At 44.7% G+C, this 12,600-nt stretch overlaps 1 protein-coding gene across 4 annotated transcripts in view; it reads left to right on the top strand.

Annotated features, from left to right (window-relative positions):
- The window catches only part of MAPK6 (mitogen-activated protein kinase 6), a 69,416-nt gene that overhangs the window by 47,179 nt on the left and 9,637 nt on the right, over window positions 1–12,600 (top strand). Inside the window, exon 1 of one of the 4 annotated variants that reach the window (XM_005521488.3) lies at window positions 8,351–8,483. The exons of the other annotated variants lie outside the window; for them this stretch is intronic. The gene's annotated coding sequence lies outside the window, so the exon portion shown is untranslated. Of the gene's footprint in view, window positions 1–8,350; window positions 8,484–12,600 lie in introns of those variants that run through there. 4 annotated transcript variants of the gene reach the window in all.

The following is a 12,600-nucleotide window of genomic DNA, read 5'->3' on the forward strand; positions in this document are numbered from 1 at the left end:
CCCAGGGCAGTGCTGGAGTAGGTCACGGAGCACACGTGAACTCTATCATCGTGTCGGAGTCTGCAGAATTGCAGCAATCATGAGAACCGAGGATTGCAATCACAGCTGGTGCAAAGGTTGGAACTCATCTTCTTTGAGTCATCTTGATTGCTTTTGTTTTGGGAGTGTCCTGATTAAACAATAAGAAGAAATATGAGATAATGGTTAGCAACTTTTTGTGTTTACTAAAATAATTTTATCAGGAATTGGTTTTATTTTAATTGAGGCTTAAACAGTTCTCTTGTGTTTCATAAGACACAAAGAATGAGGGAGGAATATATTTTTCTTTTCAAAGAATATAACTTTAGGGCCATGGGGTATCTCTTACATTTTCATTTAACAGTTTTTGACTGTTGAAATTTGCAGTTGAAAACTGTTTAAATATATGCTGGAGATAAGAGAATGCTGATGCACTTATTAGCAGATTTCTCTACTTCTTTATCTTTCTTAATTCCAGTTCACTTGCAGGGTAAATCTTGCTATTTATATAATGAAAGAACCTCTAGGTGTAACCCTTCAATGAAATGTTTACCTCTATGAGATAACTTTCTGAAGACTGCTTCTCAGTGCTTCCCCAGCACTGGGGTGTCCAGTGGAGGTATTTCTGAGAAGAATTAAAGTCATGAAGGACAGTTGCACCAGCTGGCACTGGAGCTCTCATTGAGCTCTGCAAAGGCTGACAGCCTTGCCCACCTTCTCTCCCGCTCTCCTCCTGCACACACTGTATGTGTATGTGTTAGTATCCACTCACAAGTGGATTTGTTTTTCTGTCTTGCAGCGTGTACATGGACAGATGCATTTCATTTGTCTATGCCTTAGCTAGAAAAAGTTTGGGATGACCCAGTTTCAGCACTGTTGTACCTGTAAGAGAGGTAATAAATCTTACATTTCCAAAATAACAAAGATTCAGTTGGATTTTATGTCTCTACTGAAAAAAAAAAAAAAAAAAGAAAATAATTTGTTCTTCAGACATACAGAAGTGTAGATCATGGGTAAAATGAGTTACTCAGTACAAAAAATGTGTCATGTATTATTTATTCCTTTCCTAGGTAGAAGTGCTTCTAGGCTCTTCTGTCTGTCAGAAGAACAGATAACTCAAAAATCCTGCATAGAAACCATCCACTCCTGAAAGTGGGATGCCTCTGAGCTACAGTCATGAGAGGGATCAAATATGCCATTGTCTCTTGAAGTAAAACCTCAGCAGAAGTCCCAGGCAAGCCTGCTGATGCTGTCTCTGGGGAAGAAAGCACTGTGGGGTTATGATGGTGTGAGATGAGCTGTGTGCCTGATGCTGACACTCTTCCAGTGCAGAAGGGAGGCCAGTCCACACCTGCTTTGTGGGATGCTCACCTGCAACGTGGGAATGTAAAATGCATCCCTCTCTAGACTGACTGACTGAAAAAACAACCTGCTGGGCAGGTACACTATGTGTTTCTCACTAATTTAGTAGCCCTCCATGTGTAGCATGTTCTCCAGTCAGCCAGGGTGCCAAAGTGTGGCAGGGAGGAGCTTCCTGCTGTTAGGGAAAGGAGCCAGCTTGGTACTGGAGGTGAAGGTTGGAGTCACCATGTTAAGGTTACAGCTGTTCAAAGTTTTGTCATAAACTTAAGAATACTGAGAGTTTGCTCCTATTCCAAATAAAACATTTATTGGGGGTTAAATTATTGTGCTTTATCCTCATGGGAGCTGATAGAAACAAAATGAGACCAGGAGTTAATGTTCCATTCTGTATTACTGCTGCAAGGAGTAACTGGGAGTTCTTTAGATAAGATGGATAGACACAGCTTAGCCTTTAGGCATCTGCTACTGGAGCCCATTTAAAGCACTTTGACTTGGAAGAGACTTTGCTGAAGCTGGTGGGAAATGCCAAGGTAGGAAGATGATCCCAATGTTTGGCACCAGTCAGAGCCTGGAGAATTTCCAGTGTGTGTGTTGGCATTTGTAGCATTTAAGGAGAGTGTCTTTTCTCCCCAAGAGTAAAAGGCAAAGCAAGTTTAGACAATTCTGGTCAGTTTTTCCTCTTCAAAGGAAAAATTAATTTTCTTGTTTCTCATTGTAGTATAATTGCAAGCAAATACTTTTTGCTTGAGTTGTAATAAGAGGTCTTGTGTTTCATAAGCCTAATACACTTTGTAGTAGATGATGCTTCTGTGCATAAATTTTTCCCCATGTGCAGTAGTCAATGGTGCAAGTCCTTCTTTCCTCGGCACTTCAAACAGTTGTCTTCTGTAGAGTGGCCTGAGATCTTGCATCATTTCCTGTCAGCTACCCAAAGCTATTTATAGTATGTCTGCTGATTCTGGCACACAAGCAAAACTCAGTTTTCATGAGAAAACAAATACTTTGGAAATGTAATCCCTCCCAGCAAGTGTCTCAAAACAGCTGAGAAAATCTGAAACAACATTGAAAATCTTAATGAAGGCCAAGACATAAATGGTGTTGGGGAATGTGGGGAATAGTCCCATATGTTTTTAGTGGAAATCTTTAGAAATAGATGGTGCAAGATGTGCTGAGAAAAAGTTATAGATCACTAAAGGAGAGGAGGTGTTTCCAAAATGTATTTGTTAGTGAAATGAAAACTTTGGGCTTTGCTGTCTGACAATACAACAAAAGTTGTTGTCAAGGTAGCTTTTGCAAAGCTGAGTATTCGCCATGTAATTTGATGGTAGATGTTCTATAAAAAGTCCCTACTTTTTCATATTTCTTAGATTTACCATCTCTTTAGCTTCAGGAGACTGACTGGGGTAGGAGTCTGGCAGGGACAGTTGCAGTCATTACGTGAAGCAGTGTGCTTCCAGTCAACCTGCTGCTTTTGATAAGTGCTATTTTGGGAACCCTGAAAAAGGGTGTTGGCCCCAGCCAAAACACACCCCGAGCAGCAGAACTCCTATCGGCCTCCTGCAGGCCTGCCCTGACCTGCTGGCACCCATGGCCCTTTATCTTTAGCCATCCAATATGCTGCTTTGCCTGTGAAACAGCTGCAGCCGTGAGCTGGGGCACGCTGGGGACCACTGTGTGTGGAGCAAATGGAATTTGAGGATGAGCAGTCACAAAGGCACACAGTTTCTTAAAGTGCCTCCCAAGGCAGCCTGTTTCATCCTCTTTTCACAATACCCACGTATTTGTATTGAGCTTTGCCCCCTGTAAATGTATTTTAAGAGGATTCTGGTGTGGATGAAAATGTTAGTGAATGTTAGTCCAATTTTTTGTTCTCTGTAAATGACAAACTCTGCAGCACCAGCTGTATTTACAATCACACCAGAGGCTTTATCTCTGTAATGCAATAGGAATCAAAATGCTACACGTAGGAAGGTTTACAGTGCTGTAAGAATGAAGAAGAACAGTTCTGCATAGCAATATGTATATTTCTGCAATTAAATGCAATAGTTCTACAAAAACACAGAACTGTTCTATAGAAATCCAACATCAGGCCTTCATAACTTACCCAAGAGCTGACATATTTTCCAGTAGGGATCCAAAATCAAATGTATTTTTTGCTGAGAGCACCCAGTCCTGCTTCCAGGGTATTTTTCCACCTTAGTGTAGTCAAGGTATTAAAGATATTTAAATAATATCTGCTGCCTTTCAACCCTAGCAGCACTTCAGCTGATGCAATAACCAGGACAGAGCCTCAGAAAATTGTGCTCTGGTGCCACTTCAGTTGGCAGATGTGTTCTCCTAACCACTGCACTTGAGGTTTTGGAGGTGAGGATGAGAATGGTGCCTTCCTGAAGGTCTGAATGGGGAAGAACCTTCACACACTGAATTTTCTTGCACCTGAAGTGTTGGGACAAAAACATTTGGTGCTTCTTGTTTACACTTCATCCCACGCTTTGCCTTATCCTCCTGTAGAGTATTTCTCAGCTGTAGATTCATCCACTGATTGGATCTACAGCCTGACTCCAGCACACCACCAATGTCCCAAGCTGGGAAGTCAGAAGGAGCTTGGGTCACTTGGAGCACCCAAGTGTGAAAATGTTCTCACTAGTCATCCTTTAAAAAATTAAACTAACACACGTACGGCCTTAATTGCTTACCTCAGTAAATTTTGCAGCATGTTTGCTATTCTGTGCAAGCTGTCTCTGTGCAAGATAAACTAATGAGGAAATGAGGAAAGGCTGAGAACCTGGGAGAGCTCCAGCCTTACACACAGAGAGCTAATGCTTCCAGTGATGACCCAGCTACAAGGCAAGTTTTCTAAGCTTTCCTGTTCTCTCTGTATTGACATGGCTTTGCCAACTCCTGCTCTGTCCCCTGGAATTCCCTGTGTGATTTTAAGCAGGGGGCCTGCATGCAGCCTCCTGTACCAAATGTGTCCTAGATCACTGATGATCTACCAAGGGGGAAGAATGACTTGTTCTAAGTGTTTAATGACTTTTTGTCCTACAGAATTTCCAAAGTATGTCACGTAACCCATTTATTTCTAGCCTCAAAGTTGAACATCTTCTGTGACTTTCTTCTTCCACTTCCATTTGCCCTTTGTACTTTGCTGCCTCTGGTTTGAATTGGTCTCTGTTAATGGTCTGTTCTTTTCCAGTTTGTCTATTTTCTATTTCCTATTTCTGTTTTCTATTTCTATATTTCTATATTTCTATATTTCTATATTTCTATATTTCTATTTCCTGTTTCAGAGAGGAATACAGATCTTGGGGTATGGTTTTTTCCTTCATTCCAAGTCCTCATCGTAGTTTTCTCTGCTGATCAGAATGTACATGGTACAAATCTTGCTCTAGCAAAGTCAGGTCCATCCAAGTCAGCCCAAATGAGGTTGTTGTCTGTGCATGCTGTCTGTGCCCAGGCAGCTCTGCCTACCACCAAGTAAACTTTAACTAAAAAGGGATCTTGGCACAAACATTTGTTAAAAGTTTCTAAGATGGCAACTTCTGTGTGGTTATCTGGTAATAAAGCTGATTGGAATTATATTTTAAGATTTATAGGGAAAATTTTAAAGTCTGCTAATCCAGAGAGTGAGTGCTTGACAGAAAAATGCATTTGTGTTAGAAAGAACAAATAAAAAAAACCCTGAGTCCATTATGGCAAGATAGTGTCTGACACTTCCAGGAAATGAAGGTGCCCAGGAAATGAAGCCATGTGAGCTATTGGGCTGCCAGTGAAACTCAAATTTATCTGGCCTGTTTGTGCTGAACGACAGCACTATGAAACTAAGCTGGAAGAGCAAGTGATCTGTAAAGGTTTTGCTTAACACACACAGAGAACTAGGCTGATTGGAGGAGGCAGCAGTTAAAGGAGATCCAAACTATTAAAAACTCTTGGGATCTGTGCCGGGAAAACTAAATTGTATTTCAGGGCTCAGAGCACAGATAAGCAGGAATAAGCCAAGGAGGCCACAGAAACCGATTGTTTCTTGAACCTCTCCCCATCCCCTTTTAATAAGTAGATTTGTTCCTTTAAACTCATCCCTATTCACATGCAAAATTCACCTTAGACTTTAGTAAAAAATATGGTCAGTCCTTAAAAATGTATCCTAGGCTACATTTCCCTTCTTCTGGGAGGACGTGTAAATCAAGCAGTGAAACTGAGACAAAAGCCTGGAGCTGCCAAGTTACCTTGGGCAACCTTTTCAAACCGTCTCCAAATCTTTCTTCCCTTGCCAATCATAATGGGTGTGGACACTTAAAAAATACTTCGTTCCCTTTTATGCCACAAGTAACAATTCACACACAGGACTGAAATATTACACTGGAATTTACTGTTTGATCTTTTTGAACTTGGATATAATAAATGAATCATTGCTGCAGTTCTAATTATTTTTTAATTGCTGGTCTTTATGACCTTTGAAATCCAGTTCTCTTCTTGTTCTGCATTTCACTGACAGCTAATATCTGCCGGTGTTTTAGAATGGGTTGTCATCATCTAGCATATCATCTACATGCTGTGAAATTGCATTCTTGTGGAAAATGTGGAAAAAAATTGTCACCGTAATTTATAGCCTAATCAATAGGATATTAAAAATCTGAAAACAGACTAGCAATTTGCTGGATTATATAATTATAAATTGCCATGTCACACACAATTCTGAGCAACTCTCATGTGTATTGTAATTCTATAAATAGTGAGGCTGAAGGCAACTAACATTCCTGCACCATGCTCTTCCTTGTTGCAAGATTTTCTTCTAGATTGAAGGATCCCATTCACTAAATCCTACCACAAACTACACTGTTGGAATGGGAGAAAAGAATTTGGAGGGGAAAAAAAAGAATGCAATTCATGACTTATGAATTAAGAACCCAGAAACTGGTGGCACTTCTGGGCTACGGGAGATTAATGAGTGAGCGTGTGCTACGCAAGTGAGGAAGCTTGCTACTTACTGCAAACCTCCTCTGTGTTTGTTGAACTACTTTGCAAACAGTTTAGGCTGCTGCAGAGCAAACTCCATGGATGTGCAACTTCTCCAGCTGACTGAATTGACACTGGGGATATTGGCAAGCAGTCCCAAATGGACACAGATTATGGGCTCTCCAGGTGCTGTTTCAAGGATGTAATATGAAATTTTTCTTACTTCAGCACTCTAGAATCTGAGGATCAGCTTGCTCTTTTGTTTCTTATAATGAAAATACTTTGTATGGATGGAGGGGTTCTTTAATTAACTAAATAGCTCTGGATTTAGACATACAACCACTGCTGCTCCCACTGCTGCTCCTGCCTTTTTTTTTAAGCCCCAAATCTCTTCCTTTAATTCAAGTAAAAACTCCTCTGTGGCTTGGCTCTGGCTGTCGTCCTAACATCACCTCTTCCAAATATGCACTCCTGCAGATTTTTCTATATGGAGTGTATTTAAATACAGGCCTTCTGGAGCAGCAGAGCTGTAATCTTCCAACTCCGTTTTGCTGGGTGGGCAGAAGAACTGCAGCTTTGTTACTGACTTTTCTGTACTGTTGGCAGCATGGTGAGCTGTGTGTCAATTAGCAAGCGTTGTAATATAAAGTGTCTGTTTGGTTACTGACTTCTGGATGTGTGCTGCTAGCACACTGCTGCACTGCCAAAGGCCCAGGTCACCTCTCCTGGTAGTGGGGTCAATATCAGAGCTAGCAGTGCATCTCACTAATTGAAACAGAAGCTATTTGCTGCATAATTGAAGAGAGTTTAGAAGTTATTTTAAAAACTTCAGAAAAGCTTAGTAGAGAGATCTCTGGATGTTGATATATTACTTGTTTATTAAAAAAAAAAAAAAGATAAAGTTACATGATCTAAAGGTGCAAGGGTGAACTTGATATTTCTATCCAAATGACAGCAGAGCAATAGAGCCCTATTTCATATAACTTCTGTCCTAGTATTAGCTATAAATAATCTCTGTTTAACCAGGAAAATTGAGTATTAATTGTTTTATCTTTTTTTGAGTCATCCTGCACTGAAAAGGCATATCAGGGACTGCAGTAGGAAAACTGCACCCTGCCTTGACAGTCGTACCGAAACTGGGTTAGTAGAAGCAGAAGGCTCTTCTGATACCTGGAGGCTTGGTGTCCTCGTGCTTCCCTCTCCTTACTAAAGACTGCTGTATACAAGTCTCAGGGGGAAAAATGTAAAGTTTTCATTATTTTTCTTTATTTTGCTATATTAGTTGCGGTTTTGGGGAAAGGCAGACTCTTAGTGACACTGTTAAGGGCGATGCTATAGGAAGCGAGAAATCCTTTGTGGTATCTAGAGGTGACAGCAATGGCAAAGGTTTGTAGACACTTGTGGGGAGAAAACTCAGATCCGCCATGACACGAAGACTGCGGAACATGTGAGCCGAAGTGTCACCTTCGGAGAAAGGAACTGCCTCCGCCGCAGTTGCCTTCCAACTGTTTTTGTTTCTGTGCCGTGAGGAACGTTCCGTGACGGGCCAGTTGAACGGGGCGCACCCGGGCTCTCCCCCGCCTGTCGCTGCCGGAGCCCCGCACACCGCCAGCCCCGGGACAGCGCTGGTTCGGGGGGGCCCCGCTGGGCCTCCCGCTCGGCTGCCGCAGGCGCCACCGGGGCGGGCAGAGCCGCGTCCGCGCTCCCTTCGGTGCCCACCGCTCCGCCCGCCGCCTCTCCGTGCCGTGCTCCACTCAACCGTGCTTCGAGAGCGCTCAACCCCTCGGGCCAGCTGGGCACGGCGGGAGCGCCGTGTCTCAGGCCGACGGGCGCGGCGGGAGGTGAGCGAGCGGATGTCGTTTCTCTCTTTGCCGGGGACAAGCTCGGCAGCCCCCCGGACCGTATCCCGCACCGCCACCGGGCGCTGCTCCCGTCCCGCCCCCGTCCCCGAGGGGCGCCCGGGGCCGCCCCCGGCGGGCGGAGCCGCCGCCGCGCCGCCCCTCCCTGCCCTCCGCGCCGGGTTACATGGCGGCGGCTGCGGCAGCGGCAACTGCGGCGAGGCGGGCGGGCGCCGGGCGAGGGCCGGTGGCGGGGCCGCGGGGCTCGGCCGTGTGAGCAGCGCACCCCCGATGAGCCTGGGAGGGCCCGTGAGTGCGGGGGCGGGGGGCGCGGGGGGCCTCGGCCGCCGCACGCGCGGGCCCGGCCCCGCCGCACAAAGGCGCTTTGTTCCCTCCATCCCGCCCGGCGGCGGCGGCGCCCCCGGCCCGTTCCGTTCAGCCCGGCTCCCTCCGCCCGGGCCCGGGTCCGGTCTGGTCCGGTCCGGCCCGGCCCGGCCCCTCCGCACTGCGGCGGCCGCGGGGCCGAGGGGGGCGAGCGGGCGCTGGCCGGGCGGGCGGGGGCGGGCGCGCGGGGGGCGCTGCCGGCGAGTGCGGCGCGGGGCCCGGGGCCGCCTGTGGGGGGGGCGGCGGGCGCGGCCTGAAGGGCGTTTGAAGGTAGGGCTGCTCCGCGGCGGGGCCCGGGCCCGGGCTGGCCCCCCGGCACGGCGGAGCGGGTCCCTCGGCCCGGGCGGCCGGAGCAGCGGCGCAGGCGGGTGATGCTGCTCGGCCCGGGGGCGGCGGGAGGAAGGATGTCCTTTGCCGGGGGGGCCCGGCCTCCACCGCCTGCGGAAGTTTTGCTGCTGCATTCAGCGCAGTTCTGCGAGCCGGCAGATAGGGCACAGGTACCGCTCGCTCCTGCTCCCGGGCGCCCGCAGGCTCCGGGAACCTTTTGTGGGAAAAGTGACTTCATGCTCTTAATAAGTAGCTTGAAACACCCGACGGAAATGGCTTGAAGAGAGACTGCCCGAGTTTGGAGATCTGGGGTACAGGTACCCTTGTCTAGGCAGGCAGGATGCTCTCGCTTGGTGTCTGTAGGATGTGTCTCTTTTTCTGGCTAATTCAGTGCCGTTTGGGATCAGCCTGACAATGGCTGTTAATTGTGTTGTGGAAAAAGAAACCGCGGTCTGCGTGTTGTCGTATGGCCAGTGCTGTTGCCAGCAAGCTTTGTATATACATATATGTGTGTATACAAAAATAACGTCGTCGCAGCATTATGTGTTTATAAACCAGTTACAAATTCCGGGAAGCTGTGACTTAAAATAGAGGTGCGTTTTGGTTTGGCAATTGCGTTCAGAAAACGTGTGCTCTAAAGCTAAAATGGGAACTTTCAGCCCTTTGCTCAAGCTCAGTCCTTGTTTGTGTGGTTGTTATCTCGAATTCACTCTTGACTGGTTACCTGTTCAGTGGAACAGCAGATGGTAGCAGGTCTGCAGAGATGCAGAAGGCTGTGGTTAGCTGATGGTGGGCTTCTTCCAGAGACTTTTCATGATTATTATTATCTAAAGAAAGAGCCAAACCGTTTTTAAACACGATACAAAAAAAGTACACCGGGTTCTTGTGTGTTCCTACAGATCCTTCAGAAGATTTATAAACTAATAGTAACATTTGCTTGCTGCCAGCACCGAGTTCCCTAAACAGTGTGGGGAGCAAGTAGGAGGCTTTAGAAAGCAGCAGTTTCGTGAGTTGGACGATGACTCACTCTGCCTACTGACTGCAACGTGGCTGATCTAAAAAAAAAGTTCTTCTGTGCCCCGTATTTTTTTAGTCGAAGGGATAGTACTTAGCAGGTTGTATAATGTCATTAGTCATTCTTGGTCTTTCTCCTGTGAGTAATAATTTGATCATTATATGGTCAGCATAATCAAATTAATGGTATCTTTCGGTCTTATTTGTATTTCTGACAAAGTAAACATCTCATACCTGACTGTTTTGGTGTACATCCTGTTTCCTGAAAACTGTGATAAATCCACGTGCTGGAGTTGAGCGTGGTTTGAAGGGGCTGCTTGCGCAATGCCTGAAGCCGGTCAAGTGTGATGATCATCGCTAGGGATGATTTTAAAGCCCTTCTGTGGGTCACTTCTGTTACCCTCTCCCAAGAACTGACCCATTTTAAAACCATAGTCATAAACCACTTAAGAAGCGGGTATCTTTGTGTTTCCCTCTTTAAACTTTGTGTGAAGGAGTAAAAATATAATTTAAAAAAACCTGGTAGTCGTGGCACTGTAACAGCCTAGATGAAAATGTCAGTGCCTGTGTTAGCATGAATTGGGATGATAAACCCTCCTTTTTTACACAGTAGTCCGTTTTACATTTCAAGTGGCTAGAACATGGACTTAAGTAATTTGTTCACAGATAGGAAGTTTGGAGCAGGATCAGATCAAATGAAGGCTGCACCTTCAGGGTTAGTTGCTTATGTTGTCAGCATTTGTTTTCTTAGCTAAATCAGTCTGATTGTGGAGATCATAGCATGCTCTCTGAAAACACTAATTAGTGGACACCTTGTCAAAGGATAGATGTAAACTGATGATTAAAAATGTATCATTTCAGAGATATAGAATGAAAAATTTCCTACTTCAGGAAGCCAAGTGAGCCATAGTTCCCTTTCTCCCTGAAGCAGTCCTTTCATTGCTGCATTCACTCATGGTAGTAGGGGGTAAGATCTGAGTTCTGGCAAAGAGGTGGTAGATCGTAATCTTTGCTGCTGATGGGCGTCGGTTTGAATCTGTTCCTGGGCTGTTTAATGGAACTAGCTAAAAGAGAGGTTCCAGATGTGTCATGCAGCTGGTGCAAACAGTTTCAGTATTGCTGCATGTTGAAGACATCAGCAGTGTGAAACAATAAGCCTAATTATGAGGCAGAATACAAGTGGTTGTAGATGGTCCAAAGAATGTAAAATACAGCTTAATGCAGGGTAAGTGAACAGAGACCTTGGACCTCGAGTTAATGTGAAATTTGAAGTACTGGTACAAAAATTAATTTCCGTAACAACTAGGGGGGTGTTGGAATAAAAGGTGAACGGGGTGATTTAAACTGTTGTTCAGGCGGCAGCTCAGAATGAGTGAACCTGAAAGTAGTACATGTGAGTGAGAAAATAGTTTCAGGTTTAAAAACGCTAAAAATCAAGAGGTTAGACATCTGGGTTTTATAATTGTGAACACAGTTGGGTAGTCACTGATGGTGTCCTCTTTGGGATAAATTTTACTTTCGTTCTTTAAGAAAATTTATGGGTATTTTAAAAGGGGTCCTCACTCTGTCTTAATATTGGTAAAAGTTCAAGATAGTTTGGGGAAAAGTAGTAGTGTTAACTCATTTTGTTTGTACTGAGGTTATGATAACCCTTGTAAAACACAGTTTAAAATTAGGACTCTTGCCAATCCACAAAGAAAGGAATCTTAAAGCAATCTTAAGTTCTATGTGCTGAGTAGAAAAAACTCTGAAGATCACCCTTGTGGCAGGATATACCACATCAGTAGAGGGCAGCTCAATGCTTTTCAGTTCAGAAACGCATTTGGTCATCTTTATTTAAGAATAAAAACTGAGCAGAGGAAAGCATGTATTTCGTTCTTCCCTGTGTTCTGTCCGCATTCCTGGGGGCAGGTGATGTGTGGCAGGAGGGAGTGAGCAAGCCCAGGGCATTGGGGCTGTGTCTTGACAGTCAGGCTTGAGCCAAAGGAAGGGTAATATTTAAATGTGTTGAAACAGTCTTATTTCTCACTGCCAGTGTGCCTTTCCTTTCTTTTCCCCTTCTTCTCTTTACAATTCTGATTACTTTAGTGAATTGAGGCCATTATTTAAAATATGTTAATAACTTGTCAGCTGCTCTTGCTGTTCTGTTAGGACTGAAGAGACTTGTTTTGCTTGCTCCCAGTTGTCTCACTGAAAGGCTAGCACTGTTTTAAAGGAAAACATTCATATCATTAATTCTGAAATGTTGGCATAGTGTGGAGACCTTTACATTTAGGTAGAGAGCTGAGTGAAGAGCTGAAATGTGTTAATCTAATATTGAGCAGGAAGCACTTAGTGGTTTGATGTGACCTATACATGTTGGGGAAGAACATTCAAGTGACTTGTAGTGGAATTGCCCAAGGCTTACCACACTGTGTAGCATACACTTGTGACTCTTCCCTTTGTGGCATTTTTGAACTTTCAAAAGAAGTGAGGATGTTGTACAGAAATGCACCATGTTGTCTTTATGACTGCATTCTGCTGTTGCTGACAGGAACTTACTGAGAAAATTGCCAGTTCAGTTTTTCATAAATAGGAGGTAAATTCACTACACTATTAAAAAATAAATGATTTTTTTTACATGGTCTGAAAGAGCCCATATGTTAGGGGAAATGGCTGTAGAACATATCAGTTACTCTGTAAAATGTATTTGCTACTAGTT

Source organism: Pseudopodoces humilis, chromosome 16, assembly GCF_049639895.1.
Source record: "Pseudopodoces humilis isolate 2021_Gansu_Grassland_sample_001 chromosome 16, ASM4963989v1, whole genome shotgun sequence".
Taxonomy (NCBI): Eukaryota; Metazoa; Chordata; class Aves; order Passeriformes; family Paridae; genus Pseudopodoces; species Pseudopodoces humilis.